General features: G+C 37.1%; 1 long non-coding RNA gene across 2 annotated transcripts in view; it reads left to right on the top strand.

The window, feature by feature from the left end:
* Positions 1 to 19,309, top strand: part of LOC309621922 — an 88,256-nt gene that overhangs the window by 65,086 nt on the left and 3,861 nt on the right. Inside the window, exons 1-3 of one of the 2 annotated variants that reach the window (XR_014240334.1) lie at positions 7,849 to 8,190; positions 10,615 to 10,676; positions 14,336 to 14,397. This is a non-coding gene — a long non-coding RNA (uncharacterized lncRNA). Of the gene's footprint in view, positions 1 to 7,848; positions 8,191 to 10,614; positions 10,677 to 14,335; positions 14,398 to 19,309 lie in introns of those variants that run through there. The other variant, XR_014240333.1, reaches the window with a different exon arrangement.

The following is a 19,309-nucleotide window of genomic DNA, read 5'->3' as shown; positions in this document are numbered from 1 at the left end:
TACCCAAGGGCACTTTTTGAGGGCAGGTGTCATTTAGACCCCTGCAGTCGTTGTGACTATTAAGCAACCATTAGCACTGGGTTTAAAGCTGCTGTTGTGGGAAACAGCCACAAGGCGGCAGCATTATTACGTTCTCAACTCTTGTTACTAGGGCAACAGAATCTTCCTGGAGGTAGTGTTCTGAGCTTGTAAATTAGAGTGGAATGTGCTGGGACAAGCCCCCAGAAGTTTATGTCTCCTTACTTATGTTTGTTTTTTAAATTTCATTTCTATTTCTTATCAGCGTAAATTTGATTAGAGTGTTTTGATTGCCTGGCTGTACAGGATCTGCTCAATGATTCATACATATGTCTGTTCATCTTCGGGTCCTGTTACCATGTATGTGATTACAAAATGTATATTTTAAAGGTATTGGTGATTATATAATTCATACAGTTTATCTGTTATATGTTGTTATACACTTAACATACATTAGTATATGTATGTTAACCCCATAGTCCTAATTTACCCATCCTCCCACCTTTCAGTTTGCTAACCATTAGTTTATTTCATAAGTCTGTGAGTGTCTTTTTCTGTGGAAATATGTTCATTGGTAGCAATCTTAGGATAACATGTATAAATATTATCATAGGATATTTGTCGTACCCTTTTGAGTTACTTAACCTTATATGATTATTTCTAGGCTCAACTGTAGTCCTGAAAACGGCGTTGTTCATTTTTTTCCCCAGGCTACTATTCTATTTGGTACGTATACTACTTCTTCTTTGTCCATTCATCTGTTTATGAACCTTTTTTCTGCTTCCATGTCTTGGCTATTTCAATATTGCTGCAGTGCTCATTTGCCTGCCTGTGTCTTTCCGATTCAGGTGGTCTTAGGTTATAGGCCAAAAGGGTGACCTGCTGCATCATATGGTAGCTCAATTTTTACCTTGTCAAGAAGCTCCATTCAGTTTGCGTTAGTGCTGTTACCACTTTACATCCCACCAGCAGCTAGAAGGTACACAGTTCTCTAAAACCCCTTCAGCATTTATAGTTTATAGACATTTTGCTGATGGAAATGACTGGTGTGAGCTGAAACCTTTTTGAATTTGAATTTGCATGTGTCTAATAATTCCTTATACTGAGCTTTAGGCATGTCCTTTTTTTTCTTTTCCTTTTTTTTAAAGAGTGAGTACAACTTCCCTCCTCTTATTGACTTCTTGAAAAATTTCTCATGTGTTGAATTTTCTTGCCTATTCCCTACCGCAGGGCATTTTTTGAGGGCAGGTGTCATTTAGACCCCTGCAGTCGTTTTGACTATTAAGCAACCATTAGCACTGGGTTTAAAGCTGCTGTTGTGGGAAACAGCCACAAGGCGGCAGCATTATTATGTTCTCAACTCTTGTTACTATGGCAACAGAGTCTTCCTGGAGGTAGTGTTCCGAGGTTGTAAATTAGAGTGGAATGTGCTGGGACAAGCCTCCAGAAGTTTATGTCTCCTTACTTATGTTTGTTTTTTAAATTTAATTTCTATTTCTTATCGGAGTAAATTTGATTTTAGTGTTTTGATTGCCTGGCTGTACAGAATCTGCTCAATGATTCATACATATGTCTGTTCATCCTCGGGTCCTGTTACCATGTATGTGATTACAAAATGTATATTTTAAAGGTATTGGTGATTATATAATTCATACAGTTTATCTGTTATATGTTTTTATACACTTAACATACATTAGTATATGTATGTTAACCCCATAGTCCTAGTTAACCCATCCTCCCACCTTTCATTTTGGCTAACCATTAGTTTATTTGATAAGTCTGTGAGTGTCTTTTTCTGTGGAAATATGTTCATTGGTAGCTATCTTAGGATAACATGTATAAATGTTATCATAGGATATTTGTCGTACCCTTTTGAGTTACTTAACGTTATATGATTATTTCTAGGCTCAACTGTAGTCCTGAAAACGGCATTGTTCATTTTTTTCCCGAGGCTACTATTCTATTTGGTACATATACCACTTCTACTTTGTCCATTCATCTGTTTATGAACCTTTTTTCTGCTTCCATGTCTTGGCTATTTCAATATTGCTGCAGTGCTCATTTGCCTGCCTGTGTCTTTCCGATTCAGGTGGTCTTAGGTTATAGGCCCAAAAGGTGACCTGCCGCATCATATGGTAGCTCAATTTTTATCTTTTCAAGCAGCTCCATTCAGTTTGTGTTAGTGCTGTTACCACTTTACATCCCACCAGCAGCTAGAAGGTACACAGTTCTCTAAAACCCCTTCAGCATTTATAGTTTGTAGACATTTTGCTGATGGAAACGATTGGTGTGAGCTGAAACCTTTTTCCATTTGAATTTGCATGTGTCTAATAATTCATTCTACTGAGGTTTAGGCATGTCCTTTTTTTTCTTTTCCTTTTTTTTTAAAGAGTGAGTACAACTTCCCTCCTCTTATTGATTTCTTGAAAAATTTCTCATGTGTTGAATATTCTTGCCTATTCCTTACCCCAGGGCATTTTTCAGGGCAGGTGTCATTTAGAGCCCTGCAGTCCATGTGATTATTAAGCAACCATTAGCACTGGGTTTAAAGCTGCTGTTGTGGGAAAGAGCCACAAGGCGGCAGCATTATTACGTTCTCATCTCTTGTTACTAGGGCAACAGAATCTTCCTGGAGGTAGTGTTCCGAGGTTGTAAATTAGAGTGGAATGTGCTGGGACAAGCCCCCAGAAGTTTATGTCTCCTTACTTAGGTTTGTTTTTTAAATTTAATTTCTATTTCTTATCGGAGTAAATTTGATTAGAGTGTTTTGATTGTCTGGCTGTACAGAAACTGCTCAATGATTCCTACATATGTCTGTTCATCTTCGGATTCTGTTACCATGTATGTGATTACAGAATGTATATTTTAAAGGTATTGGTGATTATATAATTCATACAGTTTATCTGTTATATGTTTTTATACACTTAACATACATTAGTATATGTATGTTAACCCCATAGGCCTAATTTACCCGTCCTCCCACCTTTCATTTTGGCTAACAATTAGTTTATTTCATAAGTCTGTGAGTGTCTTTTTCTGTGGAAATATGTTCATTGGTAGCAATCTTAGGATAACATGTATAAATGATATCATAGGATAATTGTCATACCCTTTTGACTTACTTAACCTTATATGATTATTTCTAGGCTCTACTGTAGTCCTGAAAACGGCATTGTTCATTTTTTCCCCGAGGCTACTATTCCATTCTGTCCATATACCACTTCTTCTCTGTCCATTCATCTGTTTATGGACATTTTTTTTGCTTCCATGTCTTTGCTATTTCAATATTGCTGCAGTGCACATTTGACTGCCTGTGTCTTTCCGATTCTGGTAGTCTTAGGTTATAAGCCCAAGAGGTGCCCTGCCGCATCATATGGTAGCTCAATTTTTACCTTTTCAAGCAGCTCCATTCAGTTTGCGTTAGTGCTGTTACCACTTTACATCCCACCAGCAGCTAGAAGGTACACAGTTCTCTAAAACCCCTTCAGCATTTATAGTTTATAGACATTTTGCTGATGGAAATGACTGGTGTGAGCTGAAACCTTTTTGAATTTGAATTTGCATGTGTCTAATAATTCCTTATACTGAGCTTTAGGCATGTCCTTTTTTTTCTTTTCCTTTTTTTTTAAAGAGTGAGTACAACTTCCCTCCTCTTATTGACTTCTTGAAAAATTTCTCATGTGTTGAATTTTCTTGCCTATTCCCTACCCCAGGGCATTTTTCAGGGCAGGTGTCATTTAGAGCCCTGCAGTCCTTGTGACTATTAAGCAACCATTAGCACTGGGTTTAATGTTGCTGTTGTGGGAAACAGCCACAAGGCGGCAGCATTATTACGTTCTCATCTCTTGTTACTAGGGCAACAGAATCTTCCTTGAAGTAGTGTTCCGTGGTTGTAAATTAGAGTGGAATGTGCTGGGACGAGCCCCCAGAAGTTTATGTCTCCTTACTTATGTTTGTTTATTAAATTTAATTCTATTTCTTTTTGGAGTAAATTTGATTAGAGTTTTTTGATTGTCTGGCTGTACAGAATCTGCTCAATGATTCCTACATATGTCTGTTCATCTTCGGATTCTGTTACCATGTATGTGAATACAGAATGTATATTTTAAAGGTATTGGTGATTATATAATTCATATAGTTTATCTGTTATATGTTTATATGCATGTAACATACATTAGTATATTTATGTTAATCCCATAGTCCTAATTTACCCATCCTCCCCCCTTTCATTTTGGCTAACCATTAGTTTATTTCATAAGTCTGTGAGTGTCTTTTTCTGTGGAAATATGTTCATTGGTAGCAATCTTAGGATAACATGTATAAATGATATCATAGGATATTTGTCATACCCTTTTGACTTACTTAACCTTATATTATTATTTCTAGGCTCTACTGTAGTCCTGAAAACGGCATTGTTCATTTTTTTCCCGAGGCTACTATTCCATTCTGTCCATATACCACTTCTTCTCTGTCCATTCATCTGTTTATGGACCTTTTTTTGCTTCCATGTCTTGGCTATTTCAATATTGCTGCAGTGCACATTTGACTGCCTGTGTCTTTCCGATTCTGGTGTCTTAGGTTATAAGCCCGAGAGGTGCCCTGCCGCATCATATGGTAGCTCAATTTCTACCTTTTCAAGCGGCTCCATTCAGTTTGCGTTAGTGCTGTTACCACTTTACATCCCAGCAGCAGATAGAAGGTACACATTTCTCTAAAACACCTTCAGCATTTATAGTTTGTAGACTTTTGCTGATGGCCATTTGACTGTTGTGAGCTGAAACCTTTATGGAGGTTGGATACGCATGTGGCGAATAATTCCTTATACTGATCTTTAGGCATATCCTTTTTCTTCTTTTCCTTTTTTTGTTAAAGTGTGAGTACAACTTCCCTCTTCATATTCACTTTTTGAAAAATTTCTCATGTGTTGAATTTTCTTGCCTATTCCCTACCCAAGGGCACTTTTTGAGGGCAGGTGTCATTTAGACCCCTGCAGTCGTTGTGACTATTAAGCAACCATTAGCACTGGGTTTAAAGCTGCTGTTGTGGGAAACAGCCACAAGGCGGCAGCATTATTACGTTCTCAACTCTTGTTACTAGGGCAACAGAATCTTCCTGGAGGTAGTGTTCTGAGGTTGTAAATTAGAGTGGAATGTGCTGGGACAAGCCCCCAGAAGTTTATGTCTCCTTACTTATGTTTGTTTTTTAAATTTCATTTCTATTTCTTATCAACGTAAATTTGATTAGAGTGTTTTGATTGCCTGGCTGTACAGGATCTGCTCAATGATTCATACATATGTCTGTTCATCTTCGGGTCCTGTTACCATGTATGTGATTACAAAATGTATATTTTAAAGGTATTGGTGATTATATAATTCATACAGTTTATCTGTTATATGTTGTTATACACTTAACATACATTAGTATATGTATGTTAACCCCATAGTCCTAATTTACCCATCCTCCCACCTTTCATTTTGCTAACCATTAGTTTATTTCATAAGTCTGTGAGTGTCTTTTTCTGTGGAAATATGTTCATTGGTAGCAATCTTAGGATAACATGTATAAATATTATCATAGGATATTTGTCGTACCCTTTTGAGTTAGTTAACCTTATATGATTATTTCTAGGCTCAACTGTAGTCCTGAAAACGGCATTGTTCATTTTTTTCCCGAGGCTACTATTCTATTTGGTACGTATACCACTTCTACTTTGTCCATTCATCTGTTTATGAACCTTTTTTCTGCTTCCATGTCTTGGCTATTTCAATATTGCTGCAGTGCTCATTTGCCTGCCTGTGTCTTTCCGATTCAGGTGGTCTTAGGTTATAGGCCCAAAAGGTGACCTGCCGCATCATATGGTAGCTCAATTTTTACCTTTTTAAGAAACTCCATTCAGTTTGCGTTAGTGCTGTTACCACTTTACATCCCACCAGCAGCTAGAAGGTACACAGTTCTCTAAAACCCCTTCAGCATTTATAGTTTGTAGACATTTTGCTGATGGAAACGATTGGTGTGAGCTGAAACCTTTTTCCATTTGAATTTGCATGTGTCTAATAATTCATTCTACTGAGCTTTAGGCATGTCCTTTTTTTTCTTTTCCTTTTTTTTTAAAGAGTGAGTACAACTTCCCTCCTCTTATTGATTTCTTGAAAAATTTCTCATGTGTTGAATATTCTTGCCTATTCCTTACCCCAGGGCATTTTTCAGGGCAGGTGTCATTTAGAGCCCTGCAGTCCATGTGACTATTAAGCAACCATTAGCACTGGGTTTAAAGCTGCTGTTGTGAGAAAGAGCCACAAGGCGGCAGCATTATTACGTTCTCATCTCTTGTTACTAGGGCAACAGAATCTTCCTGGAGGTAGTGTTCCGAGGTTGTAAATTAGAGTGGAATGTGCTGGGACAAGCCCCCAGAAGTTTATGTCTCCTTACTTAGGTTTGTTTTTTAAATGTAATTTCTATTTCTTATCGGAGTAAATTTGATTAGAGTGTTTTGATTGTCTGGCTGTACAGAAACTGCTCAATGATTCCTACATATGTCTGTTCATCTTCGGATTCTGTTACCATGTATGTGATTACAGAATGTATATTTTAAAGGTATTGGTGATTATATAATTCATACAGTTTATCTGTTATATGTTTTTATACACTTAACATACATTAGTATATGTATGTTAACCCCATAGGCCTAATTTACCCGTCCTCCCACCTTTCATTTTGGCTAACAATTAGTTTATTTCATAAGTCTGTGAGTGTCTTTTTCTGTGGAAATATGTTCATTGGTAGCAATCTTAGGATAACATGTATAAATGATATCATAGGATAATTGTCATACCCTTTTGACTTACTTAACCTTATATGATTATTTCTAGGCTCTACTGTAGTCCTGAAAACGGCATTGTTCATTTTTTCCCCGAGGCTACTATTCCATTCTGTCCATATACCACTTCTTCTCTGTCCATTCATCTGTTTATGAACCTTTTTTCTGCTTCCATGTCTTGGCTATTTCAATATTGCTGCAGTGCTCATTTGCCTGCCTGTGTCTTTCCGATTCAGGTGGTCTTAGGTTATAGGCCCAAAAGGTGACCTGCCGCATCATATGGTAGCTTAATTTTTACCTTTTCAAGCAGCTCCATTCAGTTTGCGTTAGTGCTGTTACCACTTTACATCCCACCAGCAGCTAGAAGGTACACAGTTCTCTAAAACCCCTTCAGCATTTATAGTTTATAGACATTTTGCTGATGGAAATGACTGGTGTGAGCTGAAACCTTGTTGAATTTGAATTTGCATGTGTCTAATAATTCCTTATACTGAGCTTTAGGCATGTCCTTTTTTTTCTTTTCCTTTTTTTTTAAAGAGTGAGTACAACTTCCCTCCTCTTATTGACTTCTTGAAAAATTTCTCATGTGTTGAATTTTCTTGCCTATTCCCTACCCCAGGGCATTTTTCAGGGCAGGTGTCATTTAGAGCCCTGCAGTCCTTGTGACTATTAAGCAACCATTAGCACTGGGTTTAATGCTGCTGTTGTGGGAAACAGCCACAAGGCGGCAGCATTATTACGTTCTCAACTCTTGTTAGTAGTGCAACAGAGTCTTCCTGGAGGTCGTGTTCCGAGGTGGTAAATTAGAGTGGAATGTGCTGGGACAAGCCCCCAGAAGTTTATGTCTCCTTACTTATGTTTGTTTTTTAAGTTTAAACTCTATTTCTTATCGGAGTAAATTTGATTAGAGTGTTTTCATTGTCTGGCTGTACAGAATCTGCTCAATGATTCATGCATATGTCTGTTCATCTTCGGATCCTGTTACCATGTATGTGATTACAAAATGTATATTTTAAAGGTCTTGGTGATTATATAATACATATACTTTATTTGTTATATGTTTATATACATTTAACATACATTAGTATATGTATGTTAACCCCATAGTCCTAATTTACCCATCTTCCCACCTTTCATTTTGGCTAACCATTAGTTTATTTGATAAGTCTGTGAGTGTCTTTTTCTGTGGAAATGTGTTCATTGGTAGCAATCTTAGGATAACATGTATAAATGATATCATAGGATATTTCTCATACCCTTTTGACTTACTTAACGTTATATGATTATTTCTAGGCCCAACTGTAGTCCTGAAAACGGCATTGTTCATATTTTTCCCGAGGCTACTATTCCATTCTGTCCATATACCACTTCTTCTTTTTCCATTCATCTGTTGATGGACCTTTTTTTGCTTCCATGTCTTGGCTATTTTAGTATTGCTGCAGTGCACATTTGCCTGCCTCTGTCTTTCTCATTCTGGTGGTCTTAGTTTATAGGCTCAAAATGTACCCTTTCGCATCATATGGTAGCTCAATTTTTACCTTGTAAAGCAGCTCCATTCAGTTTTTGTTAGTGCTGTTACCACTTTATATCCCACCAGCATCTAGGAGTTACACAGTTCTCTAAAACCCCTTCAGCATTTAGAGTTTGTAGATTTTTGCTGATGGCCATTTGACTGGTGTGAGCTGAAACCTTTTTGGAGGTTGGATACGCATGTGGCTAATAATTCCTTATACTGAGCTTTAGGCATATCCTTTTTCTTCTTTTCCTTTTTTTGTTAAAGAGTGAATACAACTTCCCTCTTCATATTGACTTCTTGAAAAATTTCTCATGTGTTGAATTTTCTTGCCTATTCCCTACCCCAGGGCACTTTTTGAGGGCAGGTGTCATTTAGACCCCTGCAGTCGTTGTGACTATTAAGCAACCATTAGCACTGGGTTTAAAACTGCTGTTGTGGGAAACAGCCACAAGGCGGCAGCATTATTACGTTCTCAACTCTTGTTACTACAGCAATAGAGTCTTCTTGGAGGTAGTGTTCCAAGGTTGTAAATTAGAGTGGAATGTGCTGGGACAAGCCCCCAGAAGTTTATGTCTCCTTACTTATGTTTGTTTATTAAATTTAATTTCTATTTCTTATCAGAGTAAATTTGATTAGAGTGTTTTGATTGTCTGGCTGTACAGAATCTTCTAAAAGACTCCTACATATGTCTGTTCATCTTCGGATCCTGTTACCATGTATGTGATTACAGAATGTATATTTTAAAGGTATTGGTGATTATATAATTAATGTAGTTTATCTGTTATATGTTTATATACATTTAACATAACATTAGTATATGTATGTTAACCCCATAGTCCTAATTTACCCATCCTCCCACCTTTCATTTTGGCTAACCATTAGTTTATTTGATAAGTCTGTGAGTGTCTTTTTCTGTGGAAATATGTTCATTGGTAGCAATCTTAGGATAACATGTATAAATGATATCATAGGATATTTGTCGTACCCTTTTGAGTTACTTAACCTTATATGATTATTTCTAGGCTCAACTGTAGTCCTGAAAACGGCGTTGTTCATTTTTTTCCCCAGGCTACTATTCTATTTGGTACGTATACTACTTCTTCTTTGTCCATTCATCTGTTTATGAACCTTTTTTCTGCTTCCATGTCTTGGCTATTTCAATATTGCTGCAGTGCTCATTTGCCTGCCTGTGTCTTTCCGATTCAGGTGGTCTTAGGTTATAGGCCCAAAGGGTGACCTGCTGCATCATATGGTAGCTCAATTTTTACCTTTTCAAGAAGCTCCATTCAGTTTGCGTTAGTGCTGTTACCACTTTACATCCCACCAGCAGCTAGAAGGTACACAGTTCTCTAAAACCCCTTCAGCATTTATAGTTTATAGACATTTTGCTGATGGAAATGACTGGTGTGAGCTGAAACCTTTTTCAATTTGAATTTGCATGTGTCTAATAATTCCTTATACTGAGCTTTAGGCATGTCCTTTTTTTTCTTTTCCTTTTTTTTTAAAGAGTGAGTACAACCTCCCTCCTCTTATTGACTTCTTGAAAAATTTCTCATGTGTTGAATTTTCTTGCCTATTCCCTACCCCAGGGCATTTTTCAGGGCAGGTGTCATTTAGAGCCCTGCAGTCCTTGTGACTATTAAGCAACTATTAGTACTGGGTTTAAAGCTGCTGTTGTGGGAAACAGCCACAAGGCCGCAGCATTATTACGTTCTCAACTCTTGTTACTACGGCAACAGAGTCTTCCTGGAGGTAGTGTTCCGAGGTTGTAAATTAGAGTGGAATGTGCTGGGACAAGCCCCCAGAAGTTTATGTCTCCTTACTTATGTTTGTTTTTTAAATTTAATTTCTATTTCTTATCAGAGTAAATTTGATTAGAGTGTTTTCATTGTCTGGCTGTACAGAATCTGCTCAATGATTCATACATATGTCAGTTCATCTTCAGATGCTGTTACAATGTGTTTGTTTACAGAATGTATATTTTGAAGGTATAGGTGATTATATAATTCATATAGTTTATATGTTATATGTTTATATACATTTAACATACATTAGTATATGTATGTTAATCCCATAGTCCTAATTTACCCATCCTCCCACCTTTCATTTTGGCTAACCATTAGTTTATTTGATAAGTCTGTGAGTGTCTTTTTCTGTGCAAATATGTTCATTGGTAGCAATCTTAGGATAACATGTGTGAATGATATCATAGGATAATTGTCATACCCTTTTGACTTACTTAACCTTATATGATTATTTCTAGGCTCATCTGTAGTCCTGAAAACGGCATTGTTCATTTTTTTCCTGAGGCTACTCTTCCATTCTGTCCATATACCTCTTCTTCTTTGTCCATTCATCTGTTTATGGACTTTTTTTTTCCTTCCATGTCTTCGTATTTCAATATTGTTGCCGTGCACATTTGCCTGCATCTGTCTTTACGATTCTGGTGGTCTTAAGTTATAGGCGCAAAAGGTGCCCTGCCGCATCATATGGTAGCTCAATTTTTACCTTTTCAAGCAGCTCCATTCAGTTTGTGTTAGTGCTGTTACTACTTTACATCCCACCAGCAGCTAGAAGGTACACAGTTCTCTAACACCCCTTCAGCATTTATAGTTTGTAGACTTTTTGCTGATGGAAATGACTGGTGTGAGGTGAAACCTTTTTGAATTTGAATTTGCATGTGGCTAATAATTCCTTATACTGAGCTTTAGGCATGTCCTTTTTTCTCTTTTCCTTTTTTTAAAGAGTGAGTACAACTTCCCTCCTCTTATTGACTTCTTGAAAAATTTCTCATGTGTAGAATTTTCTTTCCTATTCCCTACCCCAGGGCATTGTTGAGGGCGTGTCTCATTTACAGCCCTGCAGTCCTTGTGACTATATAAGCAACCATTGGCACTGGGTTTAAAGCTGCTCTTGTGGGAAAGAGCCACAAGGCGGCAGCATTATTACGTTCTCATCTCTTGTTACTAGGGCAACAGACTCTTCCTGGAGGTAGTGTTCCAAGGTTGTAAATTAGAGTGGAATGTGGTGGGACAAGCCGCAGAAGTTTATGTCTCCTTACTTATGTTTGTTTTTTAAATTTAATTTCTATTTCTTATCGGGGTAAATTTGATTGGAGTGTTTTGATTGTCTGGCTGTACAGAATCTGCTCAATGATTCATGCATATGTCTGTTCATCTTCGGATCCTGTTACCATGTATGTGATTACAAAATGTATATTTTAAAGGTCTTGGTAATTATATAATTCATATAGTTTATCTGTTATATGTTTATATACATTTAACATACATTAGTATATGTATGTTAACCCCATAGTCCTAATTTACCCATCCTCCCACCTTTCATTTTGGCTAACCATTAGTTTATTTGATAAGTCTGTGAGTGTCTTTTTCTGTGGAAATATGTTCATTGGTAGCAATCTTAGGATAACATGTATAAATGATATCATAGGATATTTGTCATACCCTTTTGACTTACTTAACCTTATATGATTATTTCTAGGCTCCACTGTAGTCGTAAAAACGGCATTGTTCATTTTTTTCGCGAAGCTACTATTCCATATGGTACATTTACCACTTCTTCTTTGTCCATTCATCTGTTTATGGACATTTTTTTTCCTTCCATGTCTTGGCTATTTCAATATTGTTTCAGTGCACATTTGCCTGCATCTGTCTTTCCGATTCTGGTGGTCTTAGGTTATAGGCCCAAAGGTGCCCTGCCGCATCATATGGTAGCTCAATTTTTACCTCTCCAAGCAGCTCGATTCAGTTTGCGTTAGTGCTGTTACCACTTTACATCCCACCAGCAGCTAGAAAGTACACAGTTCTCTAAAACCCCTTCAGCATTTATCGTTTGTAGTCTTTTTGCTTATGGTCATGACCGGTGTGAGCTGCACCCTTTTTGACTTTGAATTTGCATGTGGCTAATAATTCCTTATACTGAGCTTTAGGCATGTCCTTTTTGTCTTTTCCTTTTTTTTAAAGAGTGAGTACAACTTCCTTCCTCTGATTGACTTCTTGAAAAAATTCTCATGTGTTGAATTTTCTTGCCTATTCCCTACCCCAGGGCATTTTTGAGGGCGTGTGTCATTTACAGCCCTGCAGTCCTTGTGACTATATAAGCAACCATAAGCACTGGGTTTAAAGCTGCTGTTGTGGGAAACAGCCACAAGGCGGCAGCATTATTACGTTCTCAACTCTTGTTAGTAGTGCAACAGAGTCTTCCTGGAGGTCGTGTTCCGAGGTGGTAAATTAGAGTGGAATGTGCTGGGACAAGCCCCCAGAAGTTTATGTCTCCTTACTTATGTTTGTTTTTTAAGTTTAAATTCTATTTCTTATCGGAGTAAATTTGATTAGAGTGTTTTCATTGTCTGGCTGTACAGAATCTGCTCAATGATTCATGCATATGTCTGTTCATCTTCGGATCCTGTTACCATGTATGTGATTACAAAATGTATATTTTAAAGGTCTTGGTGATTATATAATACATATAGTTTATTTGTTATATGTTTATATACATTTAACATACATTAGTATATGTATGTTAACCCCATAGTCCTAATTTACCCATTTTCCCACCTTTCATTTTGGCTAACCATTAGTTTATTTGATAAGTCTGTGAGTGTCTTTTTCTGTGGAAATGTGTTCATTGGTAGCAATCTTAGGATAACATGTATAAATGATATCATAGGATATTTCTCATACCCTTTTGACTTACTTAACGTTATATGATTATTTCTAGGCCCAACTGTAGTCCTGAAAACGGCATTGTTCATATTTTTCCCGAGGCTACTATTCCATTCTGTCCATATACCTCTTCTTCTTTTTCCATTCATCTGTTGATGGACCTTTTTTTGCTTCCATGTCTTGGCTATTTTAGTATTGCTGCAGTGCACATTTGCCTGCCTCTGTCTTTCTCATTCTGGTGGTCTTAGTTTATAGGCTCAAAATGTACCCTTTCGCATCATATGGTAGCTCAATTTTTACCTTGTAAAGCAGCTCCATTCAGTTTTTGTTAGTGATGTTACCACTTTATATCCCACCAGCATCTAGGAGTTACACAGTTCTCTAAAACCCCTTCAGCATTTAGAGTTTGTAGATTTTTGCTGATGGCCATTTGACTGGTGTGAGCTGAAACCTTTTTGGAGGTTGGATACGCATGTGGCTAATAATTCCTTATACTGAGCTTTAGGCATATCCTTTTTCTTCTTTTCCTTTTTTTGTTAAAGAGTGAATACAACTTCCCTCTTCATATTGACTTCTTGAAAAATTTCTCATGTGTTGAATTTTCTTGCCTATTCCCTACCCCAGGGCAATTTTTGAGGGCATGTGTCATTTAGACCCCTGCAGTCGTTGTGACTATTAAGCAACCATTAGCACTGGGTTTAAAACTGCTGTTGTGGGAAACAGCCACAAGGCGGCAGCATTATTACGTTCTCAACTCTTGTTACTACAGCAATAGAGTCTTCCTGGAGGTAGTGTTCCAAGGTTGTAAATTAGAGTGGAATGTGCTGGGACAAGCCCCCAGAAGTTTATGTCTCCTTACTTATGTTTGTTTATTAAATTTAATTTCTATTTCTTATCAGAGTAAATTTGATTAGAGTGTTTTGATTGTCTGGCTGTACAGAATCTGCTAAAAGACTCCTACATATGTCTGTTCATCTTCGGATCCTGTTACCATGTATGTGATTACAGAATGTATATTTTAAAGGTATTGGTGATTATATAATTAATATAATTTATCTGTTATATGTTTATATACATTTAACATACATTAGTATATGTATGTTAATCCCATAGTCCTAATTTACCCATCCTCCCACCTTTCATTTTGGCTAACCATTAGTTTATTTGATAAGTCTGTGAGTGTCTTTTTCTGTGCAAATATGTTCATTGGTAGCAATCTTAGGATAACATGTGTGAATGATATCATAGGATAATTGTCATACCCTTTTGACTTACTTAACCTTATATGATTATTTCTAGGCTCATCTGTAGTCCTGAAAACGGCATTGTTCATTTTTTTCCTGAGGCTACTCTTCCATTCTGTCCATATACCTCTTCTTCTTTGTCCATTCATCTGTTTATGGACTTTTTTTTTCCTTCCATGTCTTCGTATTTCAATATTGTTGCCGTGCACATTTGCCTGCATCTGTCTTTACGATTCTGGTGGTCTTAAGTTATAGGCGCAAAAGGTGCCCTGCCGCATCATATGGTAGCTCAATTTTTACCTTTTCAAGCAGCTCCATTCAGTTTGTGTTAGTGCTGTTACTACTTTACATCCCACCAGCAGCTAGAAGGTACACAGTTCTCTAACACCCCTTCAGCATTTATAGTTTGTAGACTTTTTGCTGATGGAAATGACTGGTGTGAGGTGAAACCTTTTTGAATTTGAATTTGCATGTGGCTAATAATTCCTTATACTGAGCTTTAGGCATGTCCTTTTTTCTCTTTTCCTTTTTTTAAAGAGTGAGTACAACTTCCCTCCTCTTATTGACTTCTTGAAAAATTTCTCATGTGTAGAATTTTCTTTCCTATTCCCTACCCCAGGGCATTGTTGAGGGCGTGTCTCATTTACAGCCCTGCAGTCCTTGTGACTATATAAGCAACCATTGGCACTGGGTTTAAAGCTGCTCTTGTGGGAAAGAGCCACAAGGCGGCAGCATTATTACGTTCTCATCTCTTGTTACTAGGGCAACAGACTCTTCCTGGAGGTAGTGTTCCAAGGTTGTAAATTAGAGTGGAATGTGGTGGGACAAGCCGCAGAAGTTTATGTCTCCTTACTTATGTTTGTTTTTTAAATTTAATTTCTATTTCTTATCGGGGTAAATTTGATTGGAGTGTTTTGATTGTCTGGCTGTACAGAATCTGCTCAATGATTCATGCATATGTCTGTTCATCTTCGGATCCTGTTACCATGTATGTGATTACAAAATGTATATTTTAAAGGTCTTGGTAATTATATAATTCATATAGTTTATCTGTTATATGTTTATATACATTTAACATACATTAGTATATGTATGTTAACCCCATAGTCCTAATTTACCCATCCTCCCACCTTTCATTTTGGCTAACCATTAGTTTATTTGATAAGTCTGTGAGTGTCTTTTTCTGTGGAAATATGTTCATTGGTAGCAATCTTAGGATAACATGTATAAATGATATCATAGGATATTTGTCATACCCTTTTGACTTACTTAACCTTATATGATTATTTCTAGGCTCCACTGTAGTCGTAAAAACGGCATTGTTCATTTTTTTCGCGAAGCTACTATTCCATATGGTACATTTACCACTTCTTCTTTGTCCATTCATCTGTTTATGGACATTTTTTTTCCTTCCATGTCTTGGCTATTTCAATATTGTTTCAGTGCACATTTGCCTGCATCTGTCTTTCCGATTCTGGTGGTCTTAGGTTATAGGCCCAAAGGTGCCCTGCCGCATCATATGGTAGCTCAATTTTTACCTCTCCAAGCAGCTCGATTCAGTTTGCGTTAGTGCTGTTACCACTTTACATCCCACCAGCAGCTAGAAAGTACACAGTTCTCTAAAACCCCTTCAGCATTTATCGTTTGTAGTCTTTTTGCTTATGGTCATGACCGGTGTGAGCTGCACCCTTTTTGACTTTGAATTTGCATGTGGCTAATAATTCCTTATACTGAGCTTTAGGCATGTCCTTTTTGTCTTTTCCTTTTTTTTAAAGAGTGAGTACAACTTCCTTCCTCTGATTGACTTCTTGAAAAAATTCTCATGTGTTGAATTTTCTTGCCTATTCCCTACCCCAGGGCATTTTTGAGGGCGTGTGTCATTTACAGCCCTGCAGTCCTTGTGACTATATAAGCAACCATAAGCACTGGGTTTAAAGCTGCTGTTGTGGGAAACAGCCACAAGGCGGCAGCATTATTACGTTCTCAACTCTTGTTAGTAGTGCAACAGAGTCTTCCTGGAGGTCGTGTTCCGAGGTGGTAAATTAGAGTGGAATGTGCTGGGACAAGCCCCCAGAAGTTTATGTCTCCTTACTTATGTTTGTTTTTTAAGTTTAAATTCTATTTCTTATCGGAGTAAATTTGATTAGAGTGTTTTCATTGTCTGGCTGTACAGAATCTGCTCAATGATTCATGCATATGTCTGTTCATCTTCGGATCCTGTTACCATGTATGTGATTACAAAATGTATATTTTAAAGGTCTTGGTGATTATATAATACATATAGTTTATTTGTTATATGTTTATATACATTTAACATACATTAGTATATGTATGTTAACCCCATAGTCCTAATTTACCCATTTTCCCACCTTTCATTTTGGCTAACCATTAGTTTATTTGATAAGTCTGTGAGTGTCTTTTTCTGTGGAAATGTGTTCATTGGTAGCAATCTTAGGATAACATGTATAAATGATATCATAGGATATTTCTCATACCCTTTTGACTTACTTAACGTTATATGATTATTTCTAGGCCCAACTGTAGTCCTGAAAACGGCATTGTTCATATTTTTCCCGAGGCTACTATTCCATTCTGTCCATATACCTCTTCTTCTTTTTCCATTCATCTGTTGATGGACCTTTTTTTGCTTCCATGTCTTGGCTATTTTAGTATTGCTGCAGTGCACATTTGCCTGCCTCTGTCTTTCTCATTCTGGTGGTCTTAGTTTATAGGCTCAAAATGTACCCTTTCGCATCATATGGTAGCTCAATTTTTACCTTGTAAAGCAGCTCCATTCAGTTTTTGTTAGTGATGTTACCACTTTATATCCCACCAGCATCTAGGAGTTACACAGTTCTCTAAAACCCCTTCAGCATTTAGAGTTTGTAGATTTTTGCTGATGGCCATTTGACTGGTGTGAGCTGAAACCTTTTTGGAGGTTGGATACGCATGTGGCTAATAATTCCTTATACTGAGCTTTAGGCATATCCTTTTTCTTCTTTTCCTTTTTTTGTTAAAGAGTGAATACAACTTCCCTCTTCATATTGACTTCTTGAAAAATTTCTCATGTGTTGAATTTTCTTGCCTATTCCCTACCCCAGGGCAATTTTTGAGGGCATGTGTCATTTAGACCCCTGCAGTCGTTGTGACTATTAAGCAACCATTAGCACTGGGTTTAAAACTGCTGTTGTGGGAAACAGCCACAAGGCGGCAGCATTATTACGTTCTCAACTCTTGTTACTACAGCAATAGAGTCTTCCTGGAGGTAGTGTTCCAAGGTTGTAAATTAGAGTGGAATGTGCTGGGACAAGCCCCCAGAAGTTTATGTCTCCTTACTTATGTTTGTTTATTAAATTTAATTTCTATTTCTTATCAGAGTAAATTTGATTAGAGTGTTTTGATTGTCTGGCTGTACAGAATCTGCTAAAAGACTCCTACATATGTCTGTTCATCTTCGGATCCTGTTACCATGTATGTGATTACAGAATGTATATTTTAAAGGTATTGGTGATTATATAATTAATATAGTTTATCTGTTATATGTTTATATACATTTAACATAACATTAGTATATGTATGTTAACCCCATAGTCCTAATTTACCCATCCTCCCACCTTTCATTTTGGCTAACCATTAGTTTATTTGATAAGTCTGTGAGTGTCTTTTTTTGTGGAAATATGTTCATTGGTAGCAATCTTAGGATAACATGTATAAATGATATCATAGGATATTTGTCATACCCTTTTTACTTACTTAAAGTTATATGAATATTTATAGGCTCAACTGTAGTCCTGAAAACGGCATTCTTCATTTTTTCCCAAGGCTAGCATTCCATTCTGTCCATATACAACTTCTTCTTTGCCCATTCATCTGTTTATGGACCTTTTTTTGCTTCCATGTCTTGGCTATTTCAGTATTGCTGCAGTGCACATTTGCCTGCCTCTGTCTTTCTGATTCTGGTGGTCTTAGTTTATAGGCCCAAAAGTTGCCCTGCCGCATCATATGGTAGCTCAATTTTTACCTTTTCAAGCAGCTCCATTCAGTTTGCGTTAGTGCTGTTACCACTTTAAATCCCAGCAGCAGCTAGAAGGTACACAGTTCTCTAAAACCCCTTCAGCATTTATAGTTTGTAGACTTTTTGCTGATGGTCCTGACTGGTGTGAGCTGAAACCTTTTTGAATTTGAATTTGCATGTGGCTAATAATTCCTTATACTGAGCTTTACGCATGTCCTTTTTTTTCTTTTCCTTTTTTTTTAAAGAGTGAGTACAACTTCCCTCCTCTGATTGATTTCTTGAAAAACTTCTCATGTGTTGAATTTTCTTGCCTATTCCCTACCCCAGGGCATTGTTGAGGGCCTGTGGCATTTACAGCGTGCAGTCCTTGTGACTATATAAGCAACCATTGGCACTGGGTTTAACGCTGCTCTTGTGGGAAACAGCCACAAGGCGGCAGCATTATTACGTTCTCAACTCTTGTGACTTTGGCAACAGAGTCTTCCTGGAGGTAGGGTTCCGAGGTTGTAAATTAGAGTGGAATGTGCTGGGACAAGGCGCAGAAGTTTATGTCTCCTTACTTATGTTTGTTTTTTAAATATAATTTCTATTTCTTATCGGGGTAAATTTGATTGGAGTGTTTTGATTGTCTGGCTGTACAGAATCGGCTTAATGATTCCTACATATGTCTGTTCATCTTCGGATCCTGTTACCATGTATGTGATTACAAAATGTATATTTTAAAGGTCTTGGTGATTATATAATTCATATAGTTTATGTGTTATATGTTTATATACATTTAACATACATTAGTATATGTATGTTAACCCCATAGTCCTAATTTACCCATCCTCCCACCTTTCATTTTGGCTAACCATTAGTTTATTTGATAAGTCTGTGAGTGTCTTTTTCTGTGGAAATATGTTCATTGGTAGCAATCTTAGGATAACATGTATAAATGATATTATAGGATATTTGTCATACCCTTTTGACTTACTTAACCTTATATGATTATTTCTAGGCTCCACTGTAGTC

The sequence above is a fragment of the Balaenoptera borealis genome (genome assembly GCF_965194805.1).
Source record: "Balaenoptera borealis genome assembly, contig: HAP1_SCAFFOLD_1183, whole genome shotgun sequence".
Taxonomy (NCBI): domain Eukaryota; kingdom Metazoa; phylum Chordata; class Mammalia; order Artiodactyla; family Balaenopteridae; genus Balaenoptera; species Balaenoptera borealis.
This window is presented reverse-complemented; position numbering and strand designations above follow the sequence as displayed.